Source organism: Malaclemys terrapin, chromosome 2 (assembly GCF_027887155.1).
Source record: "Malaclemys terrapin pileata isolate rMalTer1 chromosome 2, rMalTer1.hap1, whole genome shotgun sequence".
NCBI classification, from domain to species: domain Eukaryota; kingdom Metazoa; phylum Chordata; order Testudines; family Emydidae; genus Malaclemys; species Malaclemys terrapin.
This window is the reverse complement of record NC_071506.1, coordinates 216,870,721-216,888,804: the sequence shown is the minus strand read 5'-3', so window position 1 is coordinate 216,888,804 and position 18,084 is coordinate 216,870,721. Positions and strand designations below refer to the sequence as shown.

Sequence of the window (18,084 nt, the reverse complement as noted above, 5' to 3'; positions counted from 1 at the left end):
AGAGGATGCGTAGAACAGTTAGATAAGGGAATTGTGCAACATGATCATATGATAGCCACATTGTTTTCTAGCAATGTTAGAGGAACATATCAAAATATTTTGGGGGAAATTATGAAGAAAAAGTGTCTAAGTAGGAGTTATATAGTTTTTGGTTTTATTAGTGATTAGTACCTACTGTGCAATACCTGTTTTGGTATGTGAGAATGGTTATAGAGCAGAAGTACTATCAACATTATTGTATTTTCAAATCTGGTTCTGTAGTCCACACAGGTATGCTTCCACCCCCTACACAAGTGCATGTACATATGCTCGTGTACACACAAAGCTAAGTTTAGTGATGTTTTTTTAGGCAAATATTCTAGTCAAGTCCTGCCAGATATTAATAGCCAGTGTGGAAAGAGCAACAGCATGCAGGCACTGACAGTGGTGAGTGCTACTGTACAAAAGGTTTGAGTTTAGGGTTGATGTTTGTTGCACAGAACAGTCTCAGTCTTGCAGCATGATTATAGTGTCCCACAAATTCAGTGGGATGACCTGAATGCAGGACAAGGAATGATATTACTATGGGATAACACACCTTGAGATCATTCTCTTCTATACTAACACACACTAATTATGGTATCTGGAGGTAACACACTATAAAAATGGTAAAATATTTTAACCGTCATTGAAAAACATCTGAATTTATTAAAAGAAATGAATAAAATCTATATTTTGGTATATTCATATTTTGTTTTGATTTTGTTATTAGTCAGCCATACATTTAGGCCCCAGTTCTGCAGCTTTTTGCATGCAGGGGGTCTGCTGCACCCATATGGACCCTCTCTCCCCACTCCGGTTGGTTTGCACTATTGTGATTTTGATTTCAGTGGTGCGCTGACTTCTTCAGGAAAGAAGTTACAGGACCTCAGCCTGATACTTTTGCTCCATGAATATACCATAAATAGGTATTTGAAAGTTAGCATATAAGATCATCTGTGTTTTAAATTCTCCCTCCAGTGCTGAATTTTTGCTTGAATTATCTGGCTATGTTCTCAAGTACTGTCGTGCTGTGGTTGTTGCCATGCGGCTGAAATTTCCCTTTCTGTTTGAAAAAGTACAATAGAAACTTGTAAATCTCACTTCACTTAATTGCGCATCTGCTCTTCCTGAGATGCGCACACAAAAATGATTGTATCCCTCCCCTTTTTCAGCAAGATGTAATTGCAGAATGCAAGAGAGAGGTCGCATGTTTCAAAGACTTCAGTATTTTTGAAAAATATGTTCAAGTGTACTTATGACATACCAGGGTACAATCCAGACCGATGAGTGGCTGTGTCACTTCTGCCCTGTAACCTGCGGTATGTCCCTTTGTTTTCCTTTACAAGGTTTTGCGGCTTTAGCCTCCAATCTGAACTGCTCACAAACAGCCTCCAGCATGTTAGTCACTCCCAGCTATGTCTGTGTGCTGCAGCCACACCTTGACTCTTACCAACCTTACAGATTACCAAAGAGTGTCCACAACACACTCCCAGTCCCAGATCCCCCCACCCCCACCCACAAACATGTGTCCTGTACTGCCCAGCCCTCTGCTGGCCAGTACACATGTATTGAATCGGTTATTCCTTTAAGGGAATAATAGGCACACAACTTGCTGCCCCAAATGGAGTTACCCAGACACTTCAACTTAAACACACTGGATTAGATAAAACAGTAAAACAAGTTTATTAACTGCAAAGAGAGAGATTTTAAGTGAGTACAAGTAATGAGGCATAAAAGTCATGACTGGTTACAAGAGAAATAAAGATAAAATGCATTTGGTGCCTCACCTAACAAACTATATTAGATTCAAGGCAAAGTTTTCTCACCTCATATTTTCAGCAGTCTGATTGACCAAACTCTTTAGGTCAGGACCCCTCCCCCAGAGTCCAATGGCTGCTTCCTTTGTCTCTTCTGGTGCATTGAATGCAGTGGGTAGAGAGAGGGGGGGTGTGTGCCTTGGGGTCTGCCCCTTCTTTTTATAGTCATGTCCCTCCTTAACGCTGCTATGTGCATTTTGCCATGATGATACTGATCAGCAAATAATGAGTTTTTAAATGATACCTCACAAGACAGGTCTTGTACAAAAATTATTACAGTAGTGTGTAGGGTGTGAATACGGGTATATTCTGTCACAATACTATATAACTTTTACTGGAACATTCCAAAGAATTATCATATATAATTCAAACAAAACTACTCTTGTCAAAATATATGAAAAAGTCTATTTTGTAATACATTTTTTTACTTGCTAATTTGAAAAATTGGTAATTCTGCACTTAGATACCATACTGACAGAGGCTGTTAGAAGTAAATCTAAGATAAATATATAGAGACGATAATGGGTGTGTCAGTGAGAATTCATAAGATTCTAGTATAGTGGTTTGAATCTTTGCAGCTGTCAGTACTTGTGCGCAATGTTCAGTGATTAGAGATTGCCTGATGAGCTTTCTAGTCAACACAAAATTATCTCTTACTGACAGCGGGCAGTTACTTTGTAAAGACAGAATACTGATATAGTCAAAAGTACCTAGAACCCTACAGCCAACCTTTGAGATCTCTAGACTGAAAACAGTGATCTTCCCTCTTTCCAAAAATTTTATCTTCTCCTCTTCACTCCCCTTTGGTGCCATTCTGTCCATTCTTCCATTCCTCAACCTTTGCTCTCCCCTTACACTCACTTGTTCCATTACTGCTCTTGGACCACTGAGCATGTCCAGAGAAAGTCTGCCTAATCCCTCCTTTCTGCCTCATCAGCTTTACGTTCTCACTCTAATCACTTTTAGGCCACCAGTTACAGTCAGTTCTTCTCCACCTTCAGTTCCCTCCATAAACCCTTTCTCTAACCTTAGGGTCTTCTGCATCCCCCTTCACTCCAGCATGACTTCTCCCTTTCCTTCCCTTTCCTCATTCACCCCTATTTCCAGCTCCCCCTCCTTCACTTCTGTTTCTGACTGAGTCTCATTTCTTCTCTTTGCTGCTAAGCCTTCACTTTGTTCCCTTAATCTCATGCTTTCTCACCTCCTGCCATCCATGCCTCCCTTTCTTTTATCTTCGTCCTTTCTTTCTCCTCTGGCTCATTTCCCTCTGCCTTCAAGTACAAGATACTCCCGTCTCCCCATCTTGTAAAAAAACATTCCCCAGGATCCATTGTGTCTAATTACGGTTCTGTCCCCTTTCTTCTCTGTTTTTTTTTGTCTTCAAAATAACAGAGCATGCTACTTACTTTCCCTTGACTTCCTTTCTTCTCATTTTCCCCTTGCTCTCCTCTTAGTTGGCTCCTCGCTCTCTATTCCACTGTAACTGCCATCACAAAGGTCGTTTATGATTTCTTACCACCCCGATGTAATTTTTTGTCCTTAACAATTTGGTTTATATACTGCCTTTCACACTGTTGATCACTGTCCTTTAAAACAAACAAAAAGAAGTATTTTTTCACACACTACACAGTCAACCTGTGGAACTCCTTGCCAGAGGATGTTGTGGAGGCCAAGACTATAACAGGGTTCAAAAAAGAGCTAGATAAGTTCACGGAGGATAGGTCCATCAATGGCTATTTGCCAGAATGGGCAGGGATGGTGTCCCTAGCCTCTGTTTGCCAGAAGCTGGGAATGGGCAACAGGGGATGGATCACGTGATGATTACCTGTTCTGTTCATTCCCTCTGGGGAATCTGGCATTGGCCACTGTTGGAAGACAGGATACTGGGCTAAATGGACCTTTGATCTGACCCAAAATGGGCGTTCTTATGTTCCTTTGCCATTTTCTCTGCCTTCGCTTCCGTGACTATATCCTCCTATCTTGCTGACTGCTTGTTCAGTGTCTACGTAAATAGCTCCTCCTGTCTCTACCTCTCCCAACTGTTACCACCCAAAGTTCCAGTCTTGGTGCTCTCCTCTTCCCTCATCTCTAGATAATCTTATCTCCTCCAATGGTCAATTGCTGCCTTCCCATGAATGATTCCCAAATATACCCTTCTTACCCTTCTGTCCTTGTTTAAATGCCTCTGACATGTCCTCTTACTTGTCTAACTGCCAGCTCAGACTCAGTCTCTTGAAAACGGAACTCTTCGTCCCTTTTCCTTTTTGATCTCCACAAATAACTACACTATCTTTTCTGTTTCTCAGGCTTGCTACCATGGTGTCACATTTGACTCTTTACCATATTGATTCTCACTAAGTGCTGTTATTTCTTCACCAGAATCCACCTTTAACCCTCCTTGTTTTCCTTGCCAAAACCCTTGTAAATGCATCGGTCATCTTTCTTCTCGATTAACTTGCCCTCTTGCTCCCTCTTCCATTTCTCCCCCTCTCAGCCCCCACTCTCCACTTCAGATCCAACTTTCATCATGCTGGCTTCTAAAATGGGAAATAATCTACCATCCACCTCTGTCAAGCTTTCTCTCTTCATCCCTTCTTTATCCAGCCTTTTCAAACAATCCTTGTTCTTCCTTCTCATCCCTAATCCCCACATCATCCCTCACCTGAATGGTTGGTTTGTATATTTTAAGCTCTTCAGGACGTGGAGTGAATCATAATCTCTGCTCTTAAAATATCATGTAAACATATGTGGCTGTATAAATGATTTTAAATAATAATCCCTCCCCCCATTTTTCTAACCCCAGTGCACTAATATGCCCAGTATTTGCCCAAGAGTTTCCTAATTGAGTAGTGATTTGGAATGTCTCGGTTTTTTTGAGTTCTCTACTTGAGACATCATAAGGGGGTGTGATTTTTCAGAAGGTGGGCACTCAGCATTTTCTGAAAAGCAGGCCTTTTTTAGATGTTACAGGTTTGGCACCCAAAATCTTGGCATTTTGTTTTATTTCTGGGTAGTCCATTGCAAGAGCCACAACTATGAAGTCTGCATTATGTCTTGTCTATCCATTCTTATATTAGATCCTCTCAAATGAACTGAAAAGCAAACGTGTTCATAAGGAAAATTTCAGAGCTCACTAATTTTTTTCTGTATAAAATAACACATACACAGAACCACCTAGTTAGTTACATGTGCAGTGTTCATGTTCTCATGTTTAAGTTCTCAATTATGTAAACTGCACAGTATTTCAGACGTATCCTTTGGAACTTATTGATGTATTTCATGACCTTCAAATTACAGGAGATTATTAAAGGAAAATTGCACTAGTCTCAGGGTGATGCTACAGAGCACGCTAAGAAATTCTTTGCAAAATGAGCAACTCTGATCCACCCAGCTGGGGCAAGTGGTTGTAAGGCTCTTACTGAAAGCTCCGCTCTTTGGTACTGACTTCACTCTTCATTGTAGCAAGATCTGCAGAAAAGGGGGATTGAGTGTAGTGAGCTGCTTTCCCAAACAATGTCAGCATTGTGTGGATGAAGAGGAGAAACTGGTGTTCTGGCAGATTCTGCTGTCTGTTAAAGCCCTGTCCCTTGTTCTAAGCATTTAAAAGGCGACATTCCTTTGCTGGCAATACACTGCATGGATTTCTGGCACAAACTCGGTGGGTAGCAAAAACTGTTGAGAGCAATTTGCGGGGTGAGAGGGGAGGAGGGAGAGTAGACTGTGAAGTGTATAAAGGAGAGTAATATTTTTGTACTACATGCTGGCAAATTTGTTTGTACCATCAAAGTGCCTGTTTGTTTATTGTTTACGTTCATGAACAAAATGTAAATAAATCTGCTTCACTGAGTATTCCCCATGTCAGCTCTTATCCCAGTATCTTCCCTATGTTAGTATTTTTATATAAAACTTCCTACATTATGGGGATCAGCAAATTAAAAAAGTAGCTACGTCAATAAATTCCAGTGAACTTTGGCTATGGAAATATTACGCCCACTTGTTTTGCTCCCTCCGTAGATCCGAACGAGTAGTTTTATTGCAAAGAGGTCAGACTTTCAGACTGTAGAAAAGAGGCATTAATATGTACAATGAAGCAAGACTGCAATTTCAGAGGACCAAATCTCACAAAGACAAGATAAGAAATACCCATGGGACTAGGGGAAAAAGAAAAAAAAGAAATATGGAGAAAATTAAACAGTTCTTGCTTTGTTCCAGGTTGTTGATTCATGAGGAGGTCCAGCTGAGTAGAAAACCTGAACAGAAAAATATCCTAATACATATGCTCAGGGGTGCACAGTTCTGCTCGTGTGTGTAGTCTGCCCCAAAGCTTGTAGCATAGTCCAAGTCTCTGGATCCACAGTCCCGTAACTTCTTCCTAACTAGCATTCCATAACCTGCCTGGAGTTGCCTACAAATTCATTATGTTCTCCATGGATGTGTCACTGTGGACACTGAGGCTAATAGAGCATTCCCTTTGCAGGGCAATGTCCTTCATGACAAATGCCTTTTTTTTTAAAAAATAGGTAACTCTTCTCTTTGCCTTTTAAATCAAATTGAGCCAGATTCTCATTTACACAACTAAGGCTCCTTCAGTTGGTTCTGGCAGTGGAGTGAGCCTTAAAGTGGTAGATGTATGTGATGACACCAGTCCTCCACATGTCTGCCTCCAGCTGTAATGCAGTGACATTCACACCTACTGTAAGGCCCCTTTTACACTGCAAGATTGGTGTACCAGGGTGAATGAGAATCTTTCCCATTATCTTTTCTTAAGCCATGTAATATATAATTGTCAAAACAATTACTAGGAAAACAAACAAAAGAAAATCTTCAGAAAACAAATGAACGAATATGGCATGTTTGTTTACAGATGAATGAGAAAACTGAAGCTCACTCCAGATCAGTAAGGTATGCATAAGTGCAACAACTTCCAGAGAGAGGGAAATAAGTAAATAATACATTTGTGTACAAGCATACTCTGTGCAGAGCTATGAAGACATATTGACAAATGATGTCAGAAGCAAGTGAATGGTGGTTCAATCCATTATGCTTTTCTTTCCAAGACTTCTTTTAACATGATTTTTATGTAGTTGATTCCAGGCCATTCTGCGTGGATTTGTTATTTTTTACTTAATATGAGTTCCAGTGTGTTACATGCAGCCTAGGGTTGTGTTACCTCTCGTCACTGTGTAGCACACACTACTTTTGTTCTACCCACTCAACTCCCATTGAAGTCAACAGGGAGTTGTGGCATAGCTCAATGGCAGTATATGGCATTTTAATTATAGCTGCTAACAGAATGGTCATTTGAGCTAAATGTAAATAAATTCCTGTGCATAATTCCAAAGCTGTGACACAGTGGACAAAAAAGCAGTTTTTCGCTGTATTTAATATGATGTTTCAAAATGATCTTGAAAAGTACTTTGCAGAGTGCTTAAACTCAGAAATCCCAACGAGATCCATTTGGGTTTTTGTGGGTAGTTTAATATGAGTGATGATTTTGTTGAGAGCATGTTATAAGCTATCTTCAGCTTATTCTAATGCTATAGTATGCAATGGCTGTGTTTGTACCTCACTTTTGTGTTTACTATGTAGGCAGCAAAGTGTAGAATTAAATGAAAATAAACAATGAATTACATCTCAGGCAGTTTTAAAATTGAAATTCTGTAATTCAAAACTAAGTAGAAAATAGTTCACAACAAAGACTATACAGCCAATCAATGCATAAGCTTAGGTTTGATGACCGGCGGGGCACACTGTCAAGTGCATATGTTTTCCAGGGCTTTTTCTGGAGCTGTGTGGCGGGTACTTAATGGGGAGGCAGCTTACGTTCTGGGTGAATACTGACGATGGATGTTGATAAGATGGCTAGGAAGACTGATCAACTGAGCTGTTATTGTATTTTTGAATTTGTGGCTTTAGTTTTTTTAAATGTGCTTAGTGACTGTATGATTGGCACATTTTAGAAATTAGAGTAATCAAATAAATGAGGGTCATCTAAATGCTCAAAAATATAGAATTATTTGTTGACTAATTCTGCTTATGTACATGTTAAGCTTATACAAATGCTATTTATTATTTAATTATATTTATTTAGAAAAAACACCTATCCCTTGTGCCTGTTTCCATTGGTTATTTGTGACTTATTACCTCCACTCAAGCTAGTGAACACTGTCTGCTCCCTAGTGTGCAGAAATACTCTGATTTGTCTAAGAATGTGACCTCGTGCTGTTCTTGGTGCCCATTGACTGAATGGCTGATGGGAACAGAAGCTCTTTTTAATCCCAAATGAAATGTTCCTTTGAGGAGATTTTCTAAAGGGGTGTTTTGTTTTGCTTCTTATGCAATAGGAGTGCTATCTCATTTGTGGCATGGGTTGTGGTATGGGCCATCTCATGTGTGGTGTGTTTATTCTAAATAGCTGGTGAAACATCAGTCTTGCATTGTAGTAAAAACTCAGTGGTTCCTAATTTTGAGGAGACTTGGTATCTGAGTTTGACTTTAATGGTGGATTCTTTCTACAGTCCACCATTTTGTATTTTGTTCTACAAAGGCTGCTATTTATAGTCTTCAAAAAGATTAGAAGAAGGTACAGTTGAATGGATAAGCACTCAAAAGTTAGGAAGTGTCAAAGATTGCACCTACAGGTTTATTTGTCCCTCTCATGTTTGCATACTCGTTGACTGCATGATCACTTACTGCTTCTCAAATAAAATACAACCATAAATCCACATGTGCAGAACCTTGTAGTAATAATAATAATAATTAATATCCAGCTCTTATATAGCACTTTTCATCAGTATATCTCAAAGTGCTTTAAAAAGGTCAGTATTATTAGCTCTACTTTGCAGATGGGGAAACTAAGGCACGGGGAGGTGAAGTGACATGACCAAGGTCACCCAAGAAGGCCAGTGGTAGAACTGGGAATAGGACCTGGGATTCTGAGTCACAGTCCAGTGCAAAATACACACGGTATGCTCTTTTGTTTATTCTAAACCAATGGTTCTCGGGCCGCTTTTGGACCAATCAGCAAACAGCTGCAGCCCATGTGACATCCTCAGGGCCATACAGGTAGTGTGTGTGTATGTATATATATATATATATATATATATAGTGTGGATGCGGCCCACATAACACACAGAGAACTGCATATACGGCCCACAATGGTAAATAGGTTGAGAACCACTGATCTAAACAGAACCTACGATAATTCACTTATATACAAGATGTGGCATGAAAGAAGGAAGAGCTCTGAGAAAGCTCACTGCTCACTTTAAAGTGCATTTTTTACAAGATGGATTCTCAGGGTTGGAAGGGACCTCAGGAGGTCATCTAGTCCAACCCCCTGCTCAAAGCAGGACCAATCCTCAGACAGATTTTTGCCCCAGATCCCTAAATGGCCCCCTCAAGGATTGAACTCACAACTCTGAATGTAACAGACTATTTCAGAAATAGCATACGATCGTGATATTAAAGACTATATCCTAATGCATATACTCAGGGGTGCACCGTTATGCATGTGTGTGTGCAGTCTGCAGCAAAACTTGTAACAAAGTCCAAGTTTCTGGATCCTCAGTCCTGTAACTTCTCCCTAACTATATTGGTACTTTGTCTGGAATAAAACAGACAAAACCTACCAGGCAAAGCATCAGACTAAATCTATGCCAAATGCATATGTCATGGATTATACCCAGTGTTTCCACTTGAATAGACACTGATGAACCTCCAAGGGAACACATTCCAGCACTGAGGCCCAACTAGTCCTAGGGTGGAATGTCAGGGTCTTCCCAGCCAGTCTCAACTAACATGAGGAGTGAGCAATAACTGGAATGTAAACATATAGAGGCAATATAGAAAATGACTGGTCGAGTACATTCTTGTTTAGTATGTACGTGTTTTCATTTCAAACCCTCTTCATTAGGGAGAGTTACTGGGAGACAATATTGTCAAATGGAGACTGGCCCCCTGTACCATTTATTGTAAACACAGGATTGTACCACTTCTGGAATACTACAACCCTGGGATCAGAAGACAGCTCAGCTCTTCCCTCTGTTCATTACTCCTTTGGTCCTTCTAGTTGGCCCAGCTCCTCCCTCTGCTCATTGTAGGCTGCTCTTCCTGTCTGCCTGCCTTTCCCTAGAGGGGCTGTGTGTGTGAGAAAGAAGGTGTCACTGTATAGTTATGTGGCCTGTCATGATTCAAGGAGTTTATACTAATGAAACATACTTATTTGGAGACAACAAAACTCTGAGGAACAAATAGAAAGAGTAGGGCTGTTGATTAATTGCAGTTAACTCACGCGATTAACTCAAAAATGTTAAGCGTGTTTTAAAAAATTAATCACGATTAATCACACTGTTAAACAACAGAATATCAATTGAAATGTATTAAATATTTTTGGATGTTTTCTACATCTTAAAATATATTGATTTCAATTGTAACAGAATACGAAGTGTACAGTGTTCACTTTATTTATTTTTTTTACAAATATTTGCACTATAAAATTATAAACAAAAGATATAGTATTTTTCAATTCACCTCATACAAGTATTGTAGTGCAATCTCTTTATCATGAAAGTGCAACTTACAAATGTAGGTTTTTTGTTACATGATTGCACTAAAAAACAAAACAATGTTAAACTTTAGCACCTACAAGTCCACTCAGTCCTACTTGTCAGCCAATTGCTAAGAGAAACAAGTTTGTTTACATTTATTGGAGATAATGCTGCCCACTTCTTAATTACGTCACCTGAAGTGAGAACAAGTATTTGCATAGCACTGTTATAGCTGGCGTCGTAAGATATTTACGTGCCAGATATGCTAAACATTTGTATGCCCCTTCGTGCTTTGGCCATCGTTCCAGAGGACATGCTTCCACGCTGATGATGCTTGTTAAAAAATTTTTGCATTAATAAAATTTGTGACTGAACTCCTTGGGGGAGAATTGTATGTCTCCTGCTCTGTTTTACACACATTCTGCCATATATTTCATGTTGTAGCAGTCTCAGATGATGACCCAGCACATGTTGTTTGTTTTAAGAACTCTTTCACTGCAAATTTGACAGAATGCATGGAAGGTATGAATGTGAGATTTCTAAAGATAGTTACAGCACTCGACCCGAGATTTAAGAATCTGAAGTGCCTTCCAAAATCTGATCAGGATGGGGTATGGAGCATACTTTCAGAAGTCTGAAAAGAGCAATACTCCGATCCGGAAATTACAGAACCCGAACCACCAAAAAAAAAAAAATTCAACCTTCTGCCGGTGGTATCTAACTCAGATAATGAAAATGAACATGCGTTGGTTTGCACTGCTTTGGATTGTTGTTGAGCAGAACCTGTCATCAGCATGGACACGTGTCCTCTGGAACCAGCAAGGGGCATATGAATCTTTAGCACATCGGGCACGTAAATATCTTGCGACGCTGGCTACAACAGTGTCATGCAAAAGCCTGTTCTCATTTTCAGGTGACATTGTAAACAAGAAGCAGGCAGCATTATCTGCTGCAAATGTAACAATCTTGCTTGTCTGAGCGATTGGCTGAACAAGAAGTAGGACTGAGTGGACTTGTAGGCTCTAAAGTTTTACATTGTTTTATTTTTGAATGCAGGTTTTTTTGTACATAATTCTACATTTGTATGTTCAACTTCCATGATAAAGAGATTGCACTACAGAACTTGTATGAGGTGAATTGAAAAGTACTATTTCTTTTGTTTTTTACAGTGCAAATATTTGTAATAAAAATATAAAGTGAGCACTGTATACTTTGTATTCTATGTTGTAATTGAAATCAATATATTTGAAATTGTAGAAAATATCCAAAAATATTTAAATAAATGGTATTCTATTGTTGTTGAACAGCGCGATTAATCATGTCATTAATCACGATTAATTTTTTTTAATCGTGCGATTAATCACAATTAAGTTTTTAATCACTTGATGGCCCTAGAAAAGAGATAATGAATGTGTGCTGAAAAGTCATCACTTGGGGGCCCAGTCTAGAAAGCTTCTCAGGAGTTATAAATCTGAAAAGGCTTTTTCTTTTCTTTTTTTGGTATATCACCAAATCCCTCTGAAAAAACAGTGAATTTGTGTGTCTAGTCACTGACTGATTGGATGCTTTTTAAAATACCAGCTATCATTAGCCTGACTAAGGGCTCTTACGTTGGATAAAAAGTGAAGCATGTTTATAAAATGCCGGTTGTTTTAAAATGTGCATTGGGCACTGACAGAGGGTGGCAGGATCCTGTTGTTGGCTCATTTGGTTAGCAGGTGTTGTAATCTTGCAGGAATCTCTGCTGATTCACTGGGGCAGGTGTCAGTCATTAAACGCTACCTGCATACAAGGGTTGTGGAACAGCCCTCTAGAGAGGGAGGTGAAGTCTGGGACAGAGGGGGGCCTAGGGTAAGAACCTAGGTCCGTCAGGATTTGAGAGAAAGCTTAATCTGGAGTTAACTATGTTTGTTGGTCTTGAAGCCAAACCATTATACAAACTGCAGCCTTTGGTTGGGGTGACTCCATCAACTTACAGACATATATGAATATTTGCAGTCTAATTGGCTTTATTATTTCAGCTACATTATAAATACTCAATGGCACATGGTATGTTAGCAATTTGCAAGCTATAAAGTTCTTTGGGGAAGCTAGTATTGTCTACCAAAATGACAGATGTCCAAAAAATCCTCCTAGCTCTCTAATATTAAATACATTAAATGCCAAAGATGCAATGGAAAACATTTAAGAAAAGTGGGGAGGGTGCAGGCATAAAACCTAATTCATATTGGAGAATCTCCTTTTTGGAGGGGGGGGAGGGTGGATATATATTTCTCCCTGTACTGTAGTTCTTGTTTCAGCGTATTCTTCTTTTTCCTTTCTCCATAACTGCCATGGAGATAGTACTCCAAATGATCCGTCACAGTAGTCTTGGAGTAGGGTTTTATATAGATAATATGGAAGTTAAACATTCTTACTTTAACTCATTTGTGTTTCCTGGCCTAGGCATGTTGGGGGTCTGCACCCCATTGCATTATTATACCTAGTCTTTTTTCCTGGGTGGAGAATAATTTGTTATGATAGGTCCTGTTCATTTTGCCTTTCTTCTGTACTTGCTTTATGGGAGCTAAAAAAACCTATATTATGCCCATCAGTTACTTTCTGTTTCTAGTAAGCTTGTCACAAATGTGCATGAAATGTGAAATACATAGGGGGCAAGTGGGAGCAATCAGTAAAGCAAAAAAAGTATTCTGTGCTGCTGAACATACTGGAAAACATAAACAAAGAACTGTTATGCATTTTGGCTTTAGCAACTGGCAGTCTTGCATGGAGAAGCAATAATATCAGAAAAGAGAGCAGCTACATGAATGGTTTGGGAAACTGTCATTCTTTACTAAGAAATACTGGGTTTAATTAATTCTTGCTCCTGGGAGGTCAACCTGGAGCACTCATTATGGTCTTAATTGGTGGTATAAATCCTGAGACGGTGGAGGGGAAAAAAAAAAATCAGTAGCTAACAGTGTATGGCCTTTTGGTAAGTGTTAGCCAGTTGTATTACCATCTCAAATAGTGACAGTTTATGGTTTTAGTGGGTTATAGGCCTGGTTCTACCCAAATTAGGTTAGAGGGCATTAAATTGTGCAAAAAAAGTTGCAATAATTCATCCCTGTGTTTTGCATTAAACAGTGTGAAGCAACCCTATGCATGCCAACTCAGAAAAATGTGTTTCTGTGATATCCTGTTACTCATATTAAATTATGTTCATTACACTTCCCATCTGGAGTTTCCTACCAGGCCAAAAATCATTTTACAGACATTACTGAAAGGAAGTTAACTGTAATATTTTTAATTGTATACTTTTCATTTCCATTTTTTTAATTGAAGAAACCAGATGGAAATGCACCCAGACATCTTTATCTCTAGTGATATTATTGAAGAGCAGAAGCAGAAAATTCCAAACACATTGGTTTAAGGTGATGATTGTTCTGTCAGGAGGCTTTGTGGCATGTTTACTAAAAGGACCAGAAGTTCTATTTAAATCTCAGTTGGTGGGGGAGGGGAATAAAAATAGTCTTATAGATACTTTAACTTATGACAACCAACTTTAATCTACATTTGACAAGGCAGGAATGAAACCCCAAACTTCATGTGCGAGGCCATTCATTTTAATTCTCTCCTGTTAGTAGTTGTCCTTTTGCCCGCTGGCAAACAGAAAAGTCTATTTCTAGCTCATTGCAAAAATGATTCATATTCTGGTTTTTGACTACTCTAGAACATATCATTTGCATCACCTTTGGAGAGCCGAGGCATCACACCAAGCGTACAAGTATGCTCCATCAGCCGGGATATTGAACTGGTAGTCAGGAAAACTGGATTCTGTTCCCAGCTCTCTTATTGACCTGCTGTGTGACCAAAAGCAAGGCACTTATAGGTGATCTGCAAATATTTTTTTTAAATGGGTTTTTATTTTTTCTCTCTTCAATGTTGAATGAAGGCCGACCAAGGATTTTTTTAAAAAGACATTTTCCCCACCTTTAGAAATGTTAGGAACATCAAATCTGGCCTTTTCTGATTTTGGTGGAGTCCTTTTAAGGTTGCAGATGTGCACTGTGAGTTTACACCTTAATTCAGTTTCTCCCAAGAGTTCATTAGGCCGTTGATATTAAATAGGTTTAGTCTCAACAAAATGCGGAGCTGTAAACAGTCTGACTAAAAATTCGTCTCCTCTTCCCTCAGGATCAACTTTCAGTCCCTTGTTGCTTGTGACAATTTCAATACCAGTCCAGTCACTTGAGAGGGCCAGATCTTTAACTTGTTTAAATTCCCATAGCTCTATAGGAGTTATGACAACAAACACAAGTTGAAGATCTGGTCCAGAGTCTTTCAGGGCAGACGAGACCAGAATTTCTTGTGGTTAAAAATATGTATTTAACCAAAACTTTCCAATCCTTTGTATACCATATAGAAGGGGAAAAAGCATTAGCCCAATTTCTTTCCTTCATGGATCACCTGTAACCTCCCATGTCTCCCTTTTTCCATCTGTAAAATGAAGCTTATATTTACTCACGTTTGTAAAGTGCTATGAGCTCTACGGATGAAAAGTTCTGATTCAGTGCCAAGTATTGTTATTAAAGTGTGAAAAAAAACAATTGCCATTAAGCTCGAGAATAAATGGCATTATATGTACAGAGTGGGCTGGACAAGGTGAAATAAAAAGGAAGGTGGAGAGTTATGCTGAAAATCACCATGGAAAATGACGAACCACTTTTTGCCACAGTTTGACATTGAAACTACACATGCAACCATTGTTCTGTCAGACGGTTGGCTATTGCCAAACCTATGCGCACGTGCTACGTTCTTTGAAGAGAGTCTACTATCTTGCATGGACATGTGTCTCCTATGCCTCTCTTTGGCAAAATACGTTGTCCTGCTGTATTATTGTACCTGGCTCTGGGGTGAAGGTCTGCATGTGGGGGAAGGAGATTCCGGGGGGGGGGAGAGGGGCTGACTTTTTGTTATTTGTGTGGGCACTGGGCCACAGAAGCTGTTGACTTGCTGTCACTGATCCAGAGGATTGGTGCTAAACCCCAGCTTTTTACAGTCTTTTGGAGGGACATCCAGTGTACCAGACTCCTAAGGAGTCTCACTCTTCTTTCAGGGTACTCCACTGAGCTACTGGGCATCAGCACTGTGAGCTCTGCCCAGCAAGTCCAGCTGAGATAGACTCCTGGTAGAGAGTTGTATGCTCTTCAGTGACTAATGCACTACAGCCAGTATTTGCAGTGACACCTCAAATAGTGTTTTCAAAATAAAGTAGGATTTATTAGTCAACTGGAACACAGCATTGAAGTCCTTAGGTTAGCACAGAGAAATGAAGGTTAAAGCACAGTCCATTCTAGTCACTCCATTTTCAGGGTCGCTTGCACGCGCTCTCTGTCTCTTTGATTTCCTTCCTTAGTCAGTTCCCAGGTGAGAGAGCCCCCCACTCTCAGTCCTTTGTTCTCAAGCTGGAGTCTCTGCTCAGCTTACCTGCTGAGACTGTTGATGCATGAGTCATTGGCTTGCATTGTCTGTTTGGACCCGTGGTTGATCTGGGTCAGTTTCAACCAGTTTCTTAGGTTAGCACAGAGAAATGAAGGTTAAAGCACAGTCCATTCTAGTCACTCCATTTTCAGGGTCGCTTGCACGCGCTCTCTGTCTCTTTGATTTCCTTCCTTAGTCAGTTCCCAGGTGAGAGAGCCCCCCACTCTCAGTCCTTTGTTCTCAAGCTGGAGTCTCTGCTCAGCTTACCTGCTGAGACTGTTGATGCATGAGTCATTGGCTTGCATTGTCTGTTTGGACCCGTGGTTGATCTGGGTCAGTTTCAACCAGTTTCTTAACAACTCTATTTGTTTCACCCATACAGTGAAGTGACACATACACCTATGTCTCCTGTGTTGCCCCAGGAGCATTATTAATCCTTTTGCTCTATTGGGTAGCAATGAAAAGCGTAGCAGGAAACTCAGACACACATTGGATTCATAAAAATATTACAAAAAATTCCACTTTGTCACACTTGTGCTTTCCCCCCATCCACCACCTGACTGAGGAAGATCATCTCACATTCTGCCTGCCCTGAGTTGCCTTTACTTGCATTTTTTTTAAAAAAATCTCCAGTTTGCAAAGAGTGGTAGACAATGCAAGCATCTTGGAAAAGAAGTACCTTCTCACACTTTTAACTAAGAATGCCCTCATTTCAGTCTTCCATGATTGTACTACCTTTTGGGGTTTTAACTAGTCATGGTGTGAAACTGTTCAAACATACGTGTTTTGTATACAGCCATTTTTCATAGGTGTACTATATATCATAAGATACTAACTCAATGACGTGTTTCATGTGACAGCAGTATGGCCCAATATTAAAGTGCAGTTTTACTCTGAAAAATGACTGGGTAAGAGTGCCATTATGGAGTTCCATGTTCATCGATGACTTTAATTGTAAGCCATGCACATTTGACCCTAAAGGTGGCTTTCTCTTAACTGCCAGCCTTGCAAACTCAACCTGGAATGTGAGACTCAAGCTGGGTTCTTTATTCTCTGACATCATCACAAGTACTCAAGGTTTTTTCAGGCCAAATTCAGCTCTCATTTACACCTGTTTAAGCCCCTTTAATATGCTAACAAAATGAGTTTGCACAGGTGTAACTAACTGCAAGGTAACAATTCTGATGTGGAATTTTAACATCACAGAATCCAGCTCTTTCTTATCTTAGCGATGTACATTTTGTAGGGCTAACAAGAATAAAAGTTAATTTTAGTAATTAAAGTAAACAAATACAACTGAGAAAGGTGTCGTATTTCTATGGTCCAGTTTAAAAGTAGAGCAACACATTAAAAAGGTCCAGGGCCCAGTATTTTTTCTTATACAAAATCCAGCCAATCTGAATTTAGAAATGGCTTGATAAATTGGGTTGTAGAGAAGCCTGTCCTAATCCATCTTTATTTTCCTTTTACTAATATCCTAGGAAGACGCTTGATTTAGAAGCTCATTTTAAAGTCCATTTTGTGGTGCACCTGTAGAGCTGCTAAATTCATAGTGACTGTATTTGTGGGTAATCACCGTTAATTCAAATGAGCTGAGCAGGCAACTTCTGAAGTGTGAGTTTGTATCTAGTATTTCTCAGTTGCTTACCACTTCAGCCACTTGTAAGTCCGTTTTTCAACTTGTAAACGATTTGCTGCTGAAAATGAGACTTGACATACAGTAGGGTAGCAAAACATGTTTAATAAAACTTCTGGATCAGGTAATCCTCCTCAGACAAAAAGTATATGTAACACTTGGCTTTAAATCATGTGATTTAGGAAAATAATCTGTTTGTGAAGAGAGCAAGCTCTGTTGCATTGTGTGGACTCATCCAACATTTTATTGGTGTTATATCAGGATAACTATCCCATAGGATTTTATGGGTTTATAATTCCTCTAAGAATTGAGTAAGAGCATGTTCAGCTTAACATTATCAAAGGTTTCGTATACACAATGACTTCCTTTGTATCCAGATGGCATTCTGAAGTCCTTTATGTCACTGGTTATTAAATCGGTTCAGATGTTCTTTAAGCAGCCTAGCCCTGTACTAAACTCTTTCATGTTTGACATAGTAATAGACAAGTACTACAAAAGTAAATAGCAACTAGAGTTGGGGTGGAGTTTATCTGGCATTGTATTAAAGTTACATAGATTACTTTGGCTTTAGTAACAGGCTTTATTTGCTCCTCTGTAC

At 39.5% G+C, this 18,084-nt stretch overlaps 1 protein-coding gene across 2 annotated transcripts in view; it reads left to right on the top strand.

Moving 5' to 3' along the window:
- RARB (retinoic acid receptor beta) overlaps positions 1-18,084 on the top strand; it is a 313,832-nt gene that overhangs the window by 196,775 nt on the left and 98,973 nt on the right. The window lies entirely within an intron of this gene.